Source organism: Dermochelys coriacea, chromosome 7 (genome assembly GCF_009764565.3).
Source record: "Dermochelys coriacea isolate rDerCor1 chromosome 7, rDerCor1.pri.v4, whole genome shotgun sequence".
In the NCBI taxonomy this organism is placed as follows: Eukaryota; Metazoa; Chordata; order Testudines; family Dermochelyidae; genus Dermochelys; species Dermochelys coriacea.
Genome location: NC_050074.1, coordinates 81,690,630 through 81,712,414, shown reverse-complemented (window position 1 = coordinate 81,712,414; position 21,785 = coordinate 81,690,630). Strand labels below are relative to the sequence as shown.

Below are 21,785 nucleotides of genomic sequence, written 5' to 3'. Positions count from 1 at the left end.
AGTCAGTGGTGTGTGAGATACCCATACAGTGCTGATGTGATCAATAAAACTTATACAGAGTTATGCATCTCTATGTTTAGACTCTGTGACTTGACACCCTCCTACCCCCAGTAAAGCGCTACTCAACAGAGATGGACTCTAGCAAGGACACATTAGACTAGATTTTCTCAGATAAATCAAAGCACCAAAACCTTAGCCAAATTTTTTAGTGGAGATTGGAAAAAAGAGCATCTGTTTTAGTAAACTAAAAGTCAACAGGAGAAATTGTGAGCTACTTCTAAATAGCTTGTTAGTGATATTTAGGATGGAAAATGGGGAGATAAAACCTGATTGTCTCCACTGACACAAGGACAGAGACCAGCAACATTGACTATACATGGTTCTTCTGTCCACCCTGCTAATTTGGGTTCAATTAACTGGATAAACACTGATTTCCAAAAAGCCTACATATCTGCCAATGTTCTGTTGTTAGCCAAATGTCCTTTAGGGTCAGATATACCACAATGCTCGAATTGGCTTCCACAAGTCGATTTTGGCAATGGCTTGACCTAAATGTCATATGTTGAAATCAAGGGGATTTCTAAATGACAGAAGCTTGTACCATGAGACTGTCATGTGCCAATTCATTTTATATAGTATGGAGACACTTAAATTCATTCTCTTGTTGTCACCGAAAGAATCCTGAGTCTTGTTGAGATAAATGATAGTGAAATCTTAGCAAATAGGGATAATTCTTGGGCACATTGGACACAAGTCAGCTTCTGTGTTTGGCTAGGAAAAAATTTGAATGCCTGATGTTACAAGCTATCTAATAATAAAGTGGTAATCTGGAAGTGAAGCATTCAAACACCTTCTTTGGCATTCAGTCTGATTTTAAAATGAGTAGATTTAGTCAACACATATAATTTCTGCCTGACACTTCTAACTCCCATTAATAGAATATGAAAGAAACTGAGGTTTAAAATCTCCAGCCATAGAATAACTAGCAGATTGCTAGTTTGACCTTTTTTCTTGCATATTGAAATTTGTGGGTCAGTTGCTGACAGGTTGAGAATTGGTGTTGCTCTGTTCATGTCACACGAGCTGAGGCCTTCTTCCTGTATTTCTACTGCTTCTGGTTAAATCATTAAATCATTAAATCACTAAATCATTAGTGATATTAGACTATATCCATCTCCAATTAATTTCATTTAACATAAGTCATCCCTACCCAATTTATAAAATATAACATTAACCAAACACAAAAACTTCAACACTAAACAAATTAGTTTTTAATAATTAAAATGGTACATTGGCAATTAAAAAACAAGCACAGAGATGTCACATGTGATCTTTCAGATATCTGAAGATCACAATCACATTCCCACATGCTTGTGGGAATTGTCACATAACAGTTGTCCTAGTTTCTGTTTCCGGTTACTGCCTGTTGATATGTTAGACAGACTTTGAGACGCTCATGAAAGGTTAGGCTGGAGCTGGGGAGTTAAGTCAGCTGTGTTCTGTGTTCCTAAGACTTTTTAAAAAAAATGTATTATGGAAAATTACTTACAAGAAAATGGTATATCACTTTTAGATACAGTTAGTAGTTTTTAATCCAGCTGCCCACACCAATTGCAGTTAACCTCATAATAGAAATCACATTTCAAAATACTGGCATGAAAACAAAGAAAAATAAAGGAAGCTTCCCAGTTCTCAAAGAAAGGAACAGCCTCTGATAGGAAAAATACCTATAATAAGGGTAAAATGCAAGTCTGTCTATTGCTTCAGATATATTTTTCTAGATAATTTACTTTTCAACATTCACGTTTTAATATGCATCCTGCTTTGTATAATCTATAATACATTTTAGAATCCCTAATAGTTACAAACATAATTTGATTGGGAGGCTAAGAAATTCTTACAAGTGTTTGCTCATTGTTACATAATTTTGTAAATAAGTAAAAATAATTTAAATATCTCCACATACTGTTATTCCAGCCTTTAGGTTGTATGTAAGTATTTAGTTTCTCATGGATTTTTTAAAAATTGTGATTATAACTGATGTAAACTTAGGATCTATGGAGAAAACACTGATTCCCTTTGGGACTGCTACAGCTTCTACTGAAGTCAATGGGAATTTTGTCATTGACTTAGATTGGATCAGAATCAGGTCTTTTGTGTAAACAAAATCTAATAAAAAAGGTAGAGTGTTGCTGAATTGTGGAAGACAATTACATGTTTATTAGTGAGTGTTGACATATTTCTACAGAGGCCATTCTTATGAATATATATTTTAAGCCCTGCCCTTGAATATTTATTCACCTGACCCTCTATATCAGAGTTACATCAATGGGATGTCTAAGAAAGAAGCAACGTAGAATTTTCAAACCTTCATGAAATTAAAAAAACACATAGAAATTTTCCCTTTTCCTTTATATTGTTCTTTTTTTAAAGCTTTTTTAATCTTGCCATATATTAGGAACTATATACGTGGTATTGGACTATGGTCACAATAAACCACTTTTGTGACTATTATGCACAACAGATATTATCCCTAGTTCAAAGTTTAGATGTGTGGTGCTCTAATAAAATGAGACTAGTTAAGACCCTCTCTTACCCTGATTTTGAGTTATTTTTGCCTTCTCAGTAGCTCTCTTTGGACTGCAAAGCAAACAATATTTTTGAGCAATACTAGCTGAAGTCAGATTGAAATTTAAATAAATTCAGGATTAATTTTAAAATATAAAACTGCTAAAGATGAACACGTTTTCTAAATTATCTATTACTTATCAGAAGTCAGCATTAGCGCTGCAGTCTTGGAGAGCTGGCGTAGTTGCTTCTATAACCAGATGTCTTCCTCTCCTACTGGGATGTGAGACCAGAACCAATGTCAATGGGCCCTAAATACAGTATTGTACGCCCTGATACTGTAACCCTTTTTTGACTCAAGTAATCCTTAATCACATGGACCATCCCATTTATATCAAGGATTACCCCCATAAGAAAGAGTTTGTATAACTGGGCCCAGAGATGATGCATAACTGTGGATAGTGGGGGCACAATTAAAATATTTGGGGGCGGGTATGTGACCACTCCATGTGTTGCCTCTGCCTCCATCTCCGACTCACATCAATGGGCGGTCTGCAAGGCAGGCATCAGAAAGTGCTGAGACTCCAGCAGCAGGGAGGAGAAGCAGCCCCATGTAGCAGATGTGGGGAGCTCAGCCAGCCTCCCTGTTGCTTGCTCTCTCCCCATGCTGCATGGACACACGGCGAGTGCTGCCACTAGAGGGACCCACATCCTTCTTGCTACTGGGTGTCCTGGTGAGAGGCATCCCAAGAAATTGGGAGTGGTGGTGTCACATGACCCCCAGGTGCTCCCCTCCCACACAGATCACCTCTGATTCTGGGCCCACAGTTTGTAGACTTTGAGATTTAGCACTCTAGAGCTGTGTGAACAAATGATTTTTCTGTTTGCTGTCCAGCCCAAAATACCATAAAAAATTCATTTTGGGTCTACCTAAAACAAACAAACAAAAAAAATCAGTTTTCTCAGTGAAATGAAAAACAAACAAAAATAAATTTTGGGTTGATTGAAACATTTTGTTCAACCTGAAACAAAAACATTTAGTTTCATTTTTAGATTTTTAACCGTTTAAAAATTAGTTTAAACAAGTTTCAAAACAAACATCAAAATGTAAAAAAAAAAATTTAAAATGTAAAAAAAATGTTTTGTTTAGAAACTTATATAAAAATGGTTTGAATTCTTCTACATTAAAACCAATTTTTTTTCAGATGAAACTATTCACTGAATTCAACAGAAATTTTTGAGTTTTGCTCAACCCAAAAATGCACTCTTTGGTGAATAAAATATTTGTACCAAAGATTTTGCACAGCACTGCTTTGGTAAACCCAAAGGGAGAACAGGATGTCATGTATAGATACAAAAAAGCCACAACTATAAAGCAAAGCAAGAGTGACAAAACTTTGTGCTCCTATTCTGGCTCCCATCCAAACATAAGGGGACTTGACTCGGTGGGTCCTCCGTGCCCAGAACTATAGATAAGCTTTCCAGGCAGAAGTTAAAGATCAGAGATTGTGGCCCAAATGTTTTATGGAATATGTAGCCTGATTTAGCCTCAGTCTTATCCACCCCAGTTCTTTATATTATTCTTGCTAGTATTAGGTCTGATCAATGCATGGGAGCACTATGAATTAGGACTGAGGACAGTCTGAATACAACCTTAGTTCATGTCTGAAGCCAAAACTTAAATGTTAGTGCTCAGATATAATTTTAATATATTTCATGTGTTCATTGTTAGGCTGACACATTAAGATACCCAACAAGGTACTGTGTGGTATTTTACATTATTTAAACAATGAGCTATGTTCTGCTGTGTTATACCATGCACATGAGGACATTACTTCAATGGGGTTGTACTGGTATACCTGAAGCAGAATTCGGCTAACAGTCTGTATGATAGGGATGGACAAACTTAGTGGAGTTTGAGATTTCTTGTCAGTCGTCCTGTTTTTTGAGTGTGCATACTTGCTTGAGATCACAAAACTTTTCCTCTTGTAATTTAAACCTATGATTTCTCAAGTGAGATTCAGTTTAAATAAAAACATTTTCTAGTGAAAAGGAAGCCTTTCCTCCTGCCACGTACAGGTGGATGCCTTATTTACAATAGATAACCTGTATTTTTCCTCATTAGATTTTTTTTCTGACTACTTTTCTTCACTCTTTTTTCCCACAGTCCCGCTATATTTGTTTTTCTCTCTGCCTGTTGTATGCTCCATTTTCACCCCAATTTTTTCACTAAATTTTTCTTCCTTTTTTTTTTTTGCAGCCTCTCCTAAACAAAATGTGAAATCAATTAACACTGAAGTTGTCAGACTTTCAAACTACAAGATTTGAGTGAGTTTGAAATTAGACAAACTGAGTTTGCCCGTCCCTGCAGTACATTGGTTATTAAAACAAGTGAAATATTAATTAGTATTGTAATTAATTGTAAATGGACTGATTTGTACTGTGCAATACTGATTTACTAATCACTCAGACAATGGTTTATGATCTTTGACTGCATTATACGATTGTTCTTTATTGTTCTACGTAATTTTTAAAGCCCAAAATCTTACTGTAGCATTACTTATAAAAATGTAGTTACCCTGCTAATGCTAGCTGTTGGCAGGAAACATTGAAGGTCTGTATAATTCCTTCAGTCCCATAACAAAACTGTTGTAAAATTTTAAAAGAATATACAGGAATAGTACCTAAAAAGTCTGAACTATGTTGTGTCATGGTCTTTAACTATGATAGACTATTGTCTATAAAAGCTTGCTCCTAAACTTATTGTAGAAGGAGTTTTTATTAGCTTAAATAAGTAATTACTTTTGGTTATCAGTACAAATACATTTAATTTTATTTAATTTTGATCGCATTCTCTGAGGAAAAAAGAGGAAAGAAAATATACCCTGTACTCATGAACTTTTAGGAAGGTCAGGGGAAAGAGTAGAGTTGAAATTTATGAAATTGGATCCTTTAATATTTGCTGATTTTTTATTTAGTTTACAAACCTAAGAGCTTCTAAATAAATTTAAACCTAATGATGTGAACAAAAATCTGCCAGTAAAATGATCAATTTGCTTAACATGATCTGCATAATACTATCCTGACAAAGCAGATGAGCTCAAGAGCTACTCTATTCTCTTTTAAATTAAGTATTATTTAATATAATTCAAGATGTGCTTCTGATTACTGCTTAATGTTGCAATATATTGGGCCAAACACTTGCCACTGACAGTCAATGTCTTTCTGAGTGAGGTGGGGCGGGAGAGAGAGCAATGCCCTTCTATCTGGAGTGTTTCTGCAGCTGTTGTGTACATTAATCCAGAGAGCAGATCTCCCAACACTAAATATAGCCAGCAGTGTCATTTTACTTGAAAAAAAGAAAGAAAGTATTTAACCAAGGAGTCAAATTAAATTAGGCTCAATTTTCTTTATGAAGGAAATGCAAATTGCTCTATATTGGTGTAATCCTAGCGATTATAAAGTAATCATTTTGCTATATGGTAAAAGGGGGGAAAACAAAAGTAAAATTCCAGCAATGCAATTTTCATGTCATTGCTGCCTTCTGTTGATTCTTCCATCAGAGGCAAACAGGCTAAGAGAACCCCACCAATCCTATTCAAGCTCTTCATGATCCTATTGGACATTGTTTCTCTTTCACTCTAACTCACATGCTTCAGTGTAATTTAAATCAGATGGTTTAAAAGCGATCTGCTCCCTGCATATTTCTGATCTGCAATAAGTAGTACTGAGGTATACATTTTCATCGACCCTCTGTGTACCTGTGCAGTGTTGTCAAAACACAGTAACAATCTAAAGTAAAGACATTACCTTTTTCAATTTCTCCAGATGTTGATGTCCAACTCTGGCATTCAGCAGCGATGCAATTATCCAGAAGTATAAAATTAAAGTTATAGAAGCACAGGAATTCTTCAGGGCCTTAGGAACAGAAACAACTAGAAGTCCATAGGTGAAAGGAGTTAACCTTAGTTATAGTGAGGATGGCCGTAAGAAGCCGGACAACCTGTCACCACCGGAGCAATAGCATTTGTCAGTTTGCAGGTCCCAAGTTATTTTGAGCAGCATAAACCATGTGCCTTTGAAACATTCCACCTCATTGGACAGGAGGATATTGAGCAAAGGGATTCCACTATAACAGCACCTATGGACAGCTATTCAATCTTTCTACCCACAAAACTGCTTCTGCAGATGCTTATGCAATCTTTTGCTGATTCAACCATGGAATAATCCCAAATATATTTCCATTATGTTAATTTCCTCTTGACAGAGAAGTTTATATTTGAAAATAGGAATGGCATAATTTAGCATTTTCATTTACTGTATTTGTTACAGGCAGAATTTATTAGAAGTGTAAGATTACACTTACAGGAAAATCCATCAGCATGTAACAACTTAAATGTTATGCAACTATATAGACATAATCCTAAAATTTCAGTAACAAATTGTGATACAGACATTATTAAAAATAAGGTGCTCCTGAATTTTTCTGAATGCTCACATGTGGCAGGCACAATCTTGCAAAAACCCCTAACAGTGGATAGTAATTATAAATCCTCCAAAAGAAAAAAACAACATCCTGCTAATTTTAGAACTTCTGAAATGTTATATTAAAAATAAACTTTGGGAAACAAAAAACAAACAAACTAAAAGCCTAATGGGGCGAACCAGTTTCAGTGGCAAATAAAACTGAAATGTCAAAATACATGTAGAAAAACTTCAAAATATTCAAAGCAAATGACAGACTAAGCAGCCATGCAACTCTTTATTAACATTATTGTATGCAATATAGCATATAAGAAGTAATTATTGATCAAATTCATGTGACCAAACCCCAGCACATCACTTTGAAAATGCAAAGGATAGATTTTTTTCCTCATACTCATTCCAGATACGGCAGGAAAGAGGTCTTTGGTTCCATCATCTGTTAAAATATCCATCTCATCAAAGTGCTATTGGATTTCTAGCATATACAAAAAATACTGAGCCATAACTCCATCTTTATGTCTTCTGGACAGTAGATAGCAGCTGGTTCAGTGGCGTATTAACGCCTAGGCCGACAAGGCCTAGGTCTAGGGTGGCAAATTTGCAGGGGTGGCAAATTTATAATAACAGCCAGAGGCTGCTTCCCCCGGTGCTGGTTTGGGCCCTCCGCCTCTGGCCCCACCCCAACTCCACCCCTTCCCCGCCCCCATTCCCCACCCCCTCCCTGCCCCTATTGGTCCCCTTCCCCAAATCCCTGCCCCAGCCCCGCCTCCTCTTCTGAGCACATTGCGTTTCCCCCTCTTCCCCCCTTCTTCGCAAAGCTGTTTCACGCACAAGCACTGGCAGGGAGCGGGGAGAAGCAGGACCCGGCAGCGCACTCAGGGGAGGAGGCAGAGGCGGAGTTGGAGCGGAGGTGAGCTACAGCGGGGGAGCCGGGAGCTGCTGGGGGAGGGGGCGGGAATTATTTCAGGGCCTAGGGGCGGCAAAATCATTAATCCGCCACTGAACTGGTTTAGCTTTCTGTTATAAATTAGATTTCAACCCCCTCCAGTTTCATCAAAACAGTAATAATCTGTCTGAAACTTATCAAGTGTGCTCCTCTGACAGAGGAGAATTTTTAGGAAATGTACTTTTGAGGTGTAGTTATGAAACAAGGCATGATAATGTGAAAAGTCAGAAGTATTTCACTTTTGAAAAGTCTCCCAAACTTTTGGGGTGTTTTTTTTGGGAACATTGTGGCATGAACAGCTTGGGCTATAAACTCCAATATCAATTTATTTTGTTGCCTTCAGTGATACTGAAAAGTTGAGTAGTGAATTCAGTCCACTTATGGAGAATTTTGAGAGTTCCATGAGGTCAGATGTACACTTTATTTTCTGTGATATCTGATGTGAACCTTACAGGACTGGCAAGAGCAGCCTACTGATACTGTAATCATGGGCATTATGACATTGACATGGACATTACAATACCTACAGGTGCAGCCTACAAATACTGCAAGTTCTGTGTGGTCTGTTGTGCCTCTTAATATGTCCATAAAACCTACATGGAGTTTGGCTGAGATTATAATTATTATAAAATTTGCATGGGCTCTTGCAGAACTTTGAATTTCTGGCTGGACTACTGTAAAGCTTTTCAGTCCTGTAGAAAGGCCCATTATGATTTAGTCTGACCTCCAGAACACAAGGCATAGAATTTAAGCAAGTGATACCTGTATCAAATCAATATAGATTAAAATGCACTCCAATTTTTGAAACAATAATGGACATCAAAGTGTCACAGAGTCATTCATCAAAACAGTTAAAAACATTCATAACAAAAATTAAGCTGGAATTACAGTTGTTAATATATATCTATATATGTATATAAAACCTTTAAAGAATACTGTAGTTAGAAAGCCAGAGTTTTTCCTTACAAGACACTCCTCCTTTCTAATGCCATTTGGATAACCCAAATACAAATTATTCTGCCCCTTCTCAGTCCTCACAGCTGATATTATGTTAGCAGCCCCCATAATATTGACAGGCTGTAAAAGTAATCTAATGGATTTACTTCCATATGTGAAAAACTTCGCTTTGAACCATAATTTGGACATAATATTTTAGTCAATGTAATTACTCAAAGCTATATTTCTGGCTTTCAATTCTAAGATATTTTTACTGAAATACTTTTTTGGTAAATTCTCTCATAATCACAGATGGCTTTTGGAATTCTCTAATCTAAAATTGCTTAGACTTTTTTGTTTAGCAGTTTTATATGAAATAATATCTCTTATGAAAGAATCCAGAAAACAAATAGTGTTTAAATGCTTGCCCTGTGACCAAGGATGTTTATGAAATTGTTTACAAGAAACAGCCATATATAATCAAATTTTAAGTAAGTGATTATAAAAATGGATTACATTTTAAAAATGTAATCTTGAAAATGAATATACTCTTCTTTCAGTTACTTTCTTGTCAGTCCTGAAACTCCTGTCCAGGGCATTACTGATGATGGAGTCCAAATGCTGTCACAATAAGAACATAAGAATGGCCATACTGTGTCAGACCAATGGTCCATCTAGCCCAGTATCCTGTCTTCCGATGGTAGCCAATGCCAGGTGCTTCAGAGGGAATGAACAGAACAGGTAATCATCAAATGGTTCATCCCCTATCGCCCATTCCTAGCTTCTGGCAAACAGAGGTTAGGGACATTTCAGAGCATGGTTTGGCATCCCTGCCCATCCTGGCAAATAGCCACTGATGGACCTATCCTCCATGAACTTAATATATCCACACAAAAGCAATCTAAATGGATCCAGTAATCTATTTTGTTCATGTGAAAGTACCCCATACTATTTATCTGACTATTTTTCATAATCAGTCATTTATGAATAAGATTACCATTTCAAATTAATGTTAAGAATCCTCCATCCAACAAATGTTGTTAAAGCACTATTTCCTTGGTACAGAATGAGCAAAAAAAGTTGTTTGTATGAGAAAGAAAGAGAAACCAATGAGCACAGCGTCCGATATTAAATAGATACATAAAATAATCACCCAGAGCTATCAAGTGGGCACACAAAATTTGTTGTGACTAATGCCAAGATATTTTTAAAGAAATTCAAGTCAGAACTATTGGATACAAATGTAGTACAAATACATAGTTTCCAACACAGGGCATCCTCATCATTATGAAACAGAAACTAATCAGTATGAAATTATGGGTGAAATCCTGCCTGTACTGAAGCCATTGACTTCAGTGGGGCCAGGATTTCACATCCAATATCCATAACTACAAGTTTAAACAATTTATGTATTAAAATTGTCCCATCACAACTGTGAGAATTAAACTTGATTTACTTACATTTCTTTGGGTTTAGTACAGTTTGTTTTCTTCTGATTAAGATCCTGACCCAGGAAAGCTCTTAAACATGTACTTATCTTCAAGCACATCAGTCATTCCATTGATTTCAATGGCACTAGTGACATGCTTGAAGTTAAATATGTGCTTAAGTGCTTATGGGTATAGGTGAATTTCAAGGAGGAATATTATCTTAGCACTCCTTAACTCTGATCATTGATATTTCCTCTTTATTGGAGTCTGTAGGCCCCTACACTCCAAACAAGACCTTAATATTTGTAATGAAATTGCAAAACAAGAAATAATATCCATTCAGCAGAAGACATACCTCCCTTTTGAACCCATCTAACTAATATAACTAAGACAAAGTAAGGAATTCTTAATCAAAGATATAATACATTCCCAAAAAGAAAAGGAGTACTTGTGGCACCTTAGAGACTAACAAATTTATTAGAGCATAAGCTTTCGTGAGCTACAGCTCACTTCTGAGCTGTAGCTCACGAAAGCTTATGCTCTAATAAATTTGTTAGTCTCTAAGGTGCCACAAGTACTCCTTTTCTTTTTGCGAATACAGACTAACACGGCTGCTACTCTGAAATACATTCCCAGTTGCTTAACCCACTTGAGTACATCATAACATGTTCCAGGTGTTTAACTCACATGGGTATATCATAACATATTCCAAGAGTTATGTAATTCACCATAGCATACAAAACTAACCAGAATGCATAGTCCAAATAAGGACTACTCAACTAAATAAAGTAAAAGGAAATCTAGAAATAGGATATTCAAGCAATTTATATTCCCTACAGTGTACAAAAATAACCTCCGGTAATTTGTTAAAGTGCATGACACCAACTTCAATCTTAATGTACAATGAGACACGAAAAATGGACAACAGAAAAGAGGAAAACAAATACTCATGTACCAAGACTGTGCCAGGTTGAGAGTGTAATCTGAGTACACAACATTAGCTGCTAGGTTTTCTCATTTATATTCTATTAGATATAATTACCGGTATATTATCTCAATTATACAGAAATTCCTCAGTGGAGATAAATGCACTATTTTACTAGAATAGTAATCCCAGGTTTGTCATATCAGTGGACTGTCCTTTTTTTACTATTTAAAGGCAATCTTATAAATTTAAGTAGACTAACAACTTCCTGCTGTTGTCAGCATCCCTCATGTTCTATTTTATGAGTCTCCAGCAACAAAATTGCACACATGTACTGAATACAGCTGCATTTCATTGAAAAGGTATAAATTCCATTACTTGTCTAGATGTGTGTATGTACTTTTCTAAATATGGATTGTAGGGATAATTGTGTGATCAGATTTAAGTAATTAAAATATAGGTTGGGCTCAAGAATGATTTTAATGGTTTCATCTTTTACTTCTATGTAGATTATTTTGTCCACACTGAAGTTGAGAGATAAATCAGTCCAATAAATAATTTATAAATTAATTAAAATATTAAATATGTCCCTAGGTAATTAAATTTATAGTCTTCCTACCCTAATTAACATTAAATCAATGCAATAGTCAAATCAAGGTTATAATTGAAGTATAATCAATAAATCAGTGGTTCAATTTATCTGGGTCACCAATTACTATCATAAGTCATTAAATCCAATTATAATTTACAAGTTAAGGAAAACAATTCTTTTAATATTTCACAGGAAGATTATGGGGAGAAGCTGTTCCCTTTAAGCAATTTAACTAAGAGTTTGTTAAAAACAGAGGCTAGTCTTAGGTTGGTTTTAAAGAAGTACAGCTCTTAGAATGCTTTCCTAGTAACTTCCTACTTTGGCTCTCTCTCCTATAAAGCTTCACAGTTCACAGAAACCACATAAGACTTTTGTTTATTTAATCTATTTCCTCTCCCCACTTTAACACAGTGCCTGCATCTTTCTGGCAGTCTTGCACAGATACAAAATGATTTCTACAATCCTCATTCCTAGCAGATTTAGGATGACACGTGCTTAACCTTGAGATACTATTTAGATAACAGACTTAAGGCTATGGTTTATACCCTGAGGAACAGTTAGTGATGCACAAAGAGACACACATACACAGAGACTCACGCTAATGGGCATTGGAGTGATTTGAACATCTTCCAATTGCTCTACAGAAGAATTTTCAAGCCTTCTTCTTAAAGTCCTTAACTCATGAGATTGATCTTAGTTTTGGAACTAAGTTAATATTTACCAGTATCTTTATCAACAGTAGAATGAAATGAAGATTTTTTGCATGCAGGAGGAAAGTTTGGTTTCTTCTCTCTCAGTTGTAGGCTTCGCGCTTGGCTTAGCCAATGTTCAGTATCTTTCCCCTCTTCTTCTTTGTATGGCCATTTCAGGGAAGACAGCAAGATACAACATTGGGTGGTGATGCTGTTGTGAGACAGGCCCTTCCCCTGCTTTCTGCATGGTTAGTCTTTTATAGGGGTCAGTGTCCCCTTATGCTGCATCAGGGGACACCCCAATATCTTTAAATAGTAAAAAAGGACACCTGGTACCTGTAATTTGACATGGACCAGTGACCTGGCATCTTTGTCTTGAAATCACATAGACGATTCCAGGGTAGAGTGTACATGTCTTGCAACAATCTGTTAATAACCAAGACGTTTCTTGAAAACAGGTCTTGATAAGGAGCTGGTAAGCAAACTTCTACTTAGGCCCCAGACATATATGTCTCAATTGTTTAAACATAATTTGCAGTTCATCAGCATTGATACACATTCACTTATTCCCACACATCCTCATGACAGTGAGTTAATTAAGAAACTGAAAATAACTCTAAGAGTTGGGGACAGAATTTAGGGCAAGTGGATGACCTCACCCTGATAACCTTTTGCCCACAAGCCAGAAAGCTGCTTCACACATCTCCTTAGAATGCTAACTTTCATTAAACATTTGACCAACCAAATTTATTTAGGCCTAAATCCAAATATAGCCCATGTTCCCAGCAGGATGCCTTCTTGAACTGAGCCCTAAAAAAGAGTACATTCTAAAATGTACGAGCCAACTAACAAATTATTTTATTCCCTTCAGAGATGACATCAAGATATATAGAGTTTAAGGGACTAGAAAGTGATACAAAGAGGTAACACAGACACACAACGATCTCCTCTTTTCCAGTGTTTTGATACATTATTTTGCAATATTTGCTTTTTATTTGGGAAGAACACAGAACTCAAACCCTATGGGATATGGGGAGAAAATTAAGTTTAGGGCTGTCTTCTTCATTTCCTGTGTTGATGGAATTCTTCCCTGGCCATTTATAGAACTTGTAGGGCCTCTTTATGCCCTTTCATTCCTTTCTTCTGGTGAAAGAGGGGAGGGAGCTGGGGTGAAGATCTCACTTTGTAAGTCTAAAAAGTCAAATTTTTGAAAGATGGCCATGTTTCTGATGTCATTTTATGTATGAACAGATTTTTGTCTGAGGTTTCAATTCAGTTCCAAATAAAAAGATTTCAGAATCATCATAGTTGGTCCCAGAGTTCTGATTGCCCATTCAATTTTAATGTGTTAGTTTTTAACATTCACATACAATAGTTCTTGAAACAATGATTCAGTTTTTATTTAATTTATTTATTTATTGCCAAGGCTTTGAGTCCCTTGTTAAATCCTTCACAGTCTTATTATATATCCTACTGAGGCCTAATGTTTCAGGGATTTTTTTTACTTGTCTGGTGTAATCAACTAGGAACACCATCACATACCCACTTTTGGGAACTGCTGATCTAGTTCATCCTCCTGATGAATATATTTATTTATGATTTGGAGAAGAAGGCAGACAGTGAATTAGTAACGTTTGCTATTATGGGCTGGCGAACCAGCTTCAGAGGAGATGTATAGCAGTTCTGTAAGCAGTTGCAGGTTGGACGTGAATTCCATCCCTGAAATCTCCATTTAGTGCCTCATACAAAGCCCAGTTAGTTACACAGACTTGGTGCAGGAGCTGTGAATTTCACCCTAGCTGTGTTGTTTGGGTCATCTTTCCCTGACTAATCAGTTATTAACTGTTATTCGAAGTAGGATTCTCGATTTCATGGTTTAGTATTCTGAACTGCTTTGGCAAGTCAGGTCTTCTTTTAATCCTGGATTTGTAATTATTTAACTCAAAGCCTTTGTTCTTTTTTAAATAAAAATGTTAATATTAATTTCCTGGATGTTGCCATTAAAATGGGTCCATAGTAACTTTCAAGTAACATGTGAGATAATATCAGTTTGTATATTTTATTTTCATAACATTACGCAGTACATTTCTTAACACCAACATGCAAGGCATTGGGTGACTGCACTCAGAAACTATTATTAGAAAGTGTAGACATATCAGAAGGATTGAAAAAAACAGCGTAATGTTTTTTTTTAAATATATGACACAAATAATCACACTGGAACAATCCTTCAGTCCTTACTGTTTTCTCACTCAGAGAAAGCTCACAATAACTTTACTATTTAACATGACAAGGCTATTTTTGTGTTTCAATACAAGTATTACCTGAGTAAGGACTGCAGAATTTGCCCACTATCATTAGGTATATGAAACAGGAATTAGGCAGGTCAGAGATAGTGTTAATTGACACAGTCTGATCCTATTTCCATTTAAATCAATGAGAGTTCTATTACTCATTTCGGGATCAGACCCTTTCTAAGGAGTCATAACTAAAGTCATAAAGGTAGTACTTGACCAAGTGATTAATTGAGCTGTAATCAGTTCTTCTATTCTCCTCTTCATCCAGTGTGTTCACAGTTTAATCCTATATTCGATGTGCTTTTCAATATGAAATAGCAAACTAAAAATGTACGCATATTTTGCTTGCTTGTATCTGAGAGAGTCCAAAGAGAAAATCTTGTTGAATCCCAAACATAGAGAGAAAACCCATAAAATGTGTGTGTGGAGGGGGAGTTTTTTTGGTAGATGGCAAGTTTATAAAGAACAGTTAATCTTTTATCGGTTCATATAAACATATATATTTTGAAACTATGGTGTATAATTATAATTCCTCAACTTTGAATTTTAAATATATATCCTTATTACCACTTAAATGAGAAATTGAACAGATCTTGACAGATTGCTAAACAAGATTCAGTAGTTACCTATTTTTAATTCCCAGTGAAGGTTTTCAAAAATATTGCATGAGCAGCATCAGTCTCTGTGTAATTTTTTTGTTTCAGATTTTTTAAAGTGGGTCCTCTGGTTAAGAGCCAAAGAACATTGGGTTTTATTTTAAATTAGCATGTTTTCTTTTATAGGATTATTGGGTCCATTTAAAGGGATTGGTCAGCTTGAAACGATGACTGACTGAAAAAAAGATAGCAAAAGTTATTTATCTCTATTTTTGTTTGTTTACTTTGTGCATCACAGCAAATTTTATATATTTCACTGTTTCCTCTGTATAGTCAGTATTTACTCAGGTTCTCCCTTATGCATTTTTAATGAATCTTTTTTTAAAATATAGACATATAAAGAAAAATGGATTCTTAAACTAGTTAATATTCAAAAATTCAAGCGGATAGTTTCTCTTTATCATTTTAACACACAATGCTATCTAAGGCCCCAGTCCTGCAAGTAGATCCATATGAATGACTGCACCACACCTAAGGTGGGGCACAGTTTGTCTGGGGCTTACCCAGGAAGGACATCTCTGCTTTATGGTGGGGGGGGGAGAGAAAGGAGGTCAGAAACTGCTGTAAAAAAGGTGCTCAGTGGTCAGCTTTGCAGCCGTGACTCACCCCCACCCCCAGGAATGTGAGGTCCGAAGGGTATAAAGATACAAAACCTAGGTGTGGCAAGTCTCTTTGTTCCACGCAGGGAGGAAGCCAGCCAGCCAGCCAGCACTCACTCACTCACTCACTCATTCACTCACTCACTCACTCACTCACCTACCTACCTACCTACCTACCTACCTACCTACCTACCTACCTTCCCTCCCTCCCTCCCTTCCCTAGTGGAGGCGAATGGCAGGCTGGGTTAGGACCTGCTGTGGGCATTACACTAGTCGCTTCTTTTAAAGCGGGGCTGGGAAGGAATTTTTCCTGCACCACCTGAACTGGCTTTGGTGGAGTGCGGTTTTTTCACCTTCCCCACAGCAGGTGTGAGGGAGGACCTTCTCTGGTGAGAAGAAAAGGAAGTAGGCCATATGTCTTATTTTGTAAGGTTGGGCAGAAGTCCAGTGCAGGTACTCCATAGGGAAATGGCCTGGTAAAGGACTTAATAGGAGGTACTGGATAAAGGAACAGAACAGGCGAAGGGGTTGGGGACTCCTCTGATTGGTACGGCAGAGAGCCAACCCTCCCCTCCATTCTCATAGCCCACCTTAACCCTCTTACGAGGGTGGTAGATGGTAAGGTCCTAGCCATGGATCGGCTGGGGGACCTGGATGGAAACAAAGGGGGGCTGGTGGAAGCCCTGGAGAACTGATTTAAATAAACATGGATTTGCCTGCACGGTACACTTTATCTGCTGGGTAGTCCCAGACTTCTGTATAATATGTGACCTGCTTAAAATCCATAACAAGTGTCTCCTGTCCTTCTTGCGGTGTACCCAGACAATGGATTCCTGTGCCTTTGTAGAACTCCACATGGCGGCAGAGCTCTGCTTATAGAGCTTCTGGCAGAATTTGGACCTAAGATGGAATCTCTGATTGACAAATATTGTAGGAATCAAAGAAAACTACTTGTTCTTCCAAACAGCAAAATAAGCATAGAAAATACAACAAGAAGATTAAGAGGTTCAAACATCCACTTGCTGCGGGGGGAGGGGCAAGAGACCCTGTCTGATATCAAGGCACCTGAAAGTATTTAATTGGAATCCCTGACAAACAGTTAAACATTAAAGTCTTTGGTGTTGGACTGTGGTCTCTGCTGCAAAAGGAATTTTGCCAGAGTAAAGAATTCAGACTCAGGCCTTTTTATTTTCTCTTTAATCCTTTTGTTAAAAATAGTTTGAACTGAACATATGAAATATGGGTATTACATAATACAGGAAAACACTGATTAAAAACTGATATTTGTAGAAGGCAGAAATTGTGTCCTACAAAAGAAACATCTAATGCATAAATGAAAGAACATCTACATTACATATCTATCCATGTGTGGCCTGTGGTTTTTGCTCATGTATTACCGCATCCCAAGATAATTAACTGTGTCATTAGAAATAGGGGGTTCTACAACTGGTTTTTTTAGTCTCTCATTCCTGATTGTAGTACTTTTTTTCTTTCACTCTTTACATTAGTGAAAATGGGAGTTACGTTATATCTCCAAGGAGGCGAGAATATATCCCTAACTATAGAGAATTTCAAAGAACTTTTTTTGAACAAAAGGTGATAGAAATCTTAGAAATTCCCATTATACAAATCCAAGTTGCCAAAGAGCTACAACAAGACTAATTTCTTCTGCAATCCCCACAAACACTAATTCAGAACACAATTGTATGTCACCTCTCCATTTCTAAAAATAATACAATGATACATGGCTCTCTAAGTTAACACCATCCTTTGGGTCTTCCAGGATATTTTGTATCAGCTCTTAGCTAGATTATGAACTTCATAGAGCAGAGTCTGAGGGTAAACCATGGTCCTAGTGATATCAGTGACAAAACTCCCACTGACTACAATAGCAAAAGGATTGTATCCTGTATCTTCCTTTTTGGCATACACAAGCGCTGATCACACTGATCATATACACCACTAAATTAAAAACCAGCACCAGTGATTTCCTTCACACTCCGGCTTCACCCCTCAAACATCATTTCATATACTACGTTGTGTGATATCACTAAGATCCCCATGTTTCTTCAGCAAACTGGGTTTCTTTGAATAATAGAATCTTTGCATGCAATAGTAAATAAAATGCTGTCTGAAATGCTCTCATAAAAACTGGATAAGCTAGATGGCCATGTGGATGTGGGTCACAAGAATAAAAGAATTAAGAGAAATTGAAAGACTTGCAGCCTACATTAAATTAATAGTTGAACTATTTGAGTAAAGACTTAGCAACAAGATAAAGTGATTATAAACAAAGAATTGATTTAAATTTAATAATATGTATAATTAGAACTTATTCTGCTTTACCTTTGCAGTATTCTTTACCTAGCATATCTGCCACCCTCTCATTTACGCCATACGTAAGAAAGTAACTTCTACTGCCAACAGTTCTGTAATACAAAATAAGTAACTAAATACAGGGACCAAAGTACAGAATAGTGAGAAGCAGACTGTCTGGAACCCAATGTGACAGTAAAGCATAGTGGTTTTATGGACAGAAATATGGCTATATTTGAGAATTAGGTGAGTATTAAACATCTACATTAATGTGGACTGAAGGCCTCAAGTCTCACAGAATTTATTTAGGTTTCAGAGTAGCAGCCGTGTTAGTCTGTATTCGCAAAAAGAAAAGGAGTACTTGTGGCACCTTAGAGACTAACAAATTTATTAGAGCATAAGCTTTCGTGAGCAACAGCTCACTTCATCGGATGCATTTGGTGGAAAAAACCGAGGGGAGATTGATATACACACACAGAGAACATGAAACAATGGGTTTATCATACACACTGTAAGGAGAGTGATCACTTAAGATAAGCCATCACCAGCAGCAGGGGGGGAAAAGGAGGAAAACCTTTCCTGGTGACAAGCAAGGTAGGCTATTTTCAGCAGTTAACAAGAATATCTGAGGAACAGTGGGGGGTGGGGTGGGGTGGGGTGGGGGGTAGAAATAACATGAGGAAATAGTTTTACTTTGTGTAATAACTCATCCATTCCCAGTCTCTATTCAAGCCTAAATTAATTGTATCCAGTTTGCAAATTAATTCCAATTCAGCAGTCTCTCGTTGGAGTCTGTTTTTGAAGCTTTTTTGTTGAAGGATAAAACTAGACAAGCCATTTACAACACACACTTTGCTTCTCTACAAAAGAAAAAGGACACTAAGCTATCTAAACTACTACATGCCACAAGAGGCCACAACAATGGTTCCCTTAACCCACCCAGCAATATTGTTAATCTATCCAACTATACTCTTAGCCCAGCAGAAGAATCTGTCCTATCTCGGGGCCTCTCCTTTTGCCCCTCCACCCCCACGAACATGATACAGTTCTGTGGTGACCTAGAATCCTATTTTCGACGTCTCCGACTCAAGGAATATTTCCAGCACACCTCCGACCAACATATTAACCCACAGAGACCTTCCTACCAACACTGCAAAAAGAAGGATTCTGGGTGGACTCCTCCTGAAGGTCGAAACAGCAGCCTGGATTTCTACATAGAGTGCTTCCGCCGACGTGCACGAGCTGAAATTGTGGAAAAGCATCATCGCTTGCCCCATAACCTCAGCCATGAAGAACACAATTTCATCCACAGCCTCAGAAACAACTCTGACATCATAATCAAAAAGGCTGACAAAGGAGGTGCTGTCGTCATCATGAATAGGTCGGAGTATGAACAAGAGGCTACTAGGCAGCTCTCCAACACCACTTTCTACAAGCCATTACCCTCTGATTCCACTGAGAGTTACCAAAAGAAACTACAGCATTTGCTCAAGAAACTCCCTGAAAAAGCACAAGAACAAATCCGCACAGACACACCCCTAGAACTCCAACCTGGGGTATTCTATCTGCTACCCAAAATCCATAAACCTGGAAATCCTGGATGCCCCATCATCTCAGGCATTGGCACCCTGACAGCAGGATTGTCTGGCTATGTAGACTCCCTCCTCAGGCCCTACGTTACCAGCACTCCCAGCTATCTTCAAGACACCACTGACTTCCTGAGGAAACTACAGTCCATTGGTGATCTTCCTAAAAACACCATCCTAGCCACTATGGATGTAGAAGCCCTCTACACCAACATTCCACACAAAGATGGGCTACAAGCCGTCAGGAACAGTATCCCCGATAATGTCACGGCTAATCTGGTGGCTGAACTTTGTGACTTTGTCCTCACCCATAACTATTTCACATTTGGGGACAATGTATACCTTCAAATCAGTGGCACTGCGATGGGTACCCTCATGGCCCCACAGTATGCCAACATTTTTATGGCTGACTTAGAACAACGCTTCCTCAGCTCTCGTCTCCTAATGCCCCTACTCTACTTGCGCTACATTGATGACATCTTCATCATCTGGACTCATGGAAAAGAAGCCCTTGAGGAATTCCACCATGATTTCAACAATTTCCATCCCACCATCAATCTCAGCCTGGACCAGTCCACACAAGAGATCCACTTCCTGGACACTATGGTGCTAATAAGTGATGGTCACATAAACACCACCCTATACTGGAAACTTACTGACCGCTATTCCTACCTACATGCCTCTAGCTTTCATCCAGATCATACCACATGATCCATTGTCTACAGCCAAGCTCTATGATATAACCGCATTTGCTCCAACCCCTCAGACAGAGACAAACACCTACAAGATCTCTATCATGCATTCCTACAACTACAAGACCCACCTGCTGAAGTGAAGAAACAGATTGACAGAGCCAGAAGAGTATCCAGAAGTCACCTAGTACAGGACAGGTCCAACAAAGAAAAGAACAGAACGCCACTAGCCATCACCTTCAGCCCCCAACTAAAACCTCTCCAACGCATCATCAAGGATCTGCAACCTATCCTGAAGGACGACCCATCACTCTCAAGATCTTGGGAGACAGGCCAGTCCTTGCTTACAGACAGCCCCCCAATCTGAAGCAAATACTCACCAGCAACCACACACCACACAACAGAACCACCAACCCAGGAACCTATCCTTGCAACAAAGCCTGTTGCCAACTATGTCCACATATCTATTCAGGGGACACCATCATAGAGCCTAATCACATCAGTCACACTATCAGAGGCTCATTCACCTGCGCATCTACCAATGTGATATATGCCATCATGTGCCAGCAATGCCCCTCTGCCATGTACATTGGCCAAACTGGACAGTCTCTACGTAAAAGAATGAATGGACACAAATCAGACGTCAAGAATTATAACATTCAAAAACCAGTTGGAGAACACTTCAATCTCTCTGATCACTCGATTACAGACCTGAAGGCTATCCTTCAACAAAAAAGCTTCAAAAACAGACTCCAACGAGAGACTGCTGAATTGGAATTAATTTGCAAACTGGATACAATTAACTTAGGCTTGAATAGAGGCTGGGAATGGATGAGTCATTACACAAAGTAAAACTATTTCCCCATGTTATTTCTCTCCCCCACCCCACCTCACCCCACCCCACCCCCCACTGTTCCTCAGATATTCTTGTTAACTGCTGAAAATAGTCTACCTTGCTTGTCACCAGGAAAGGTTTTCCTCCTTCCCCCCCCCCTGCTGCTGGTGATGGCTTATCTTAAGTGATCACTCTCCTTACAGTGTGTATGATAAACCCATTGTTTCATG

At 37.9% G+C, this 21,785-nt stretch overlaps 1 protein-coding gene and 1 long non-coding RNA gene across 2 annotated transcripts in view; one reads left to right on the top strand and one right to left on the bottom strand.

Annotated features, from left to right (window-relative positions):
* The window catches only part of MYPN (myopalladin), a 114,867-nt gene extending 107,929 nt beyond the window's left edge, over positions 1-6,938 (bottom strand). The window contains exon 1 of the mRNA XM_043519324.1: positions 6,379-6,938. The gene's annotated coding sequence lies outside the window, so the exon portion shown is untranslated. The remainder of the gene's footprint in view (positions 1-6,378) is intronic.
* The window catches only part of LOC122461119, a 38,749-nt gene extending 31,165 nt beyond the window's left edge, over positions 1-7,584 (top strand). Inside the window, exon 5 of the long non-coding RNA XR_006282865.1 lies at positions 7,457-7,584. This is a non-coding gene — a long non-coding RNA (uncharacterized LOC122461119). The remainder of the gene's footprint in view (positions 1-7,456) is intronic.
* The last annotated feature ends 14,201 nt before the right edge of the window (positions 7,585-21,785 follow it).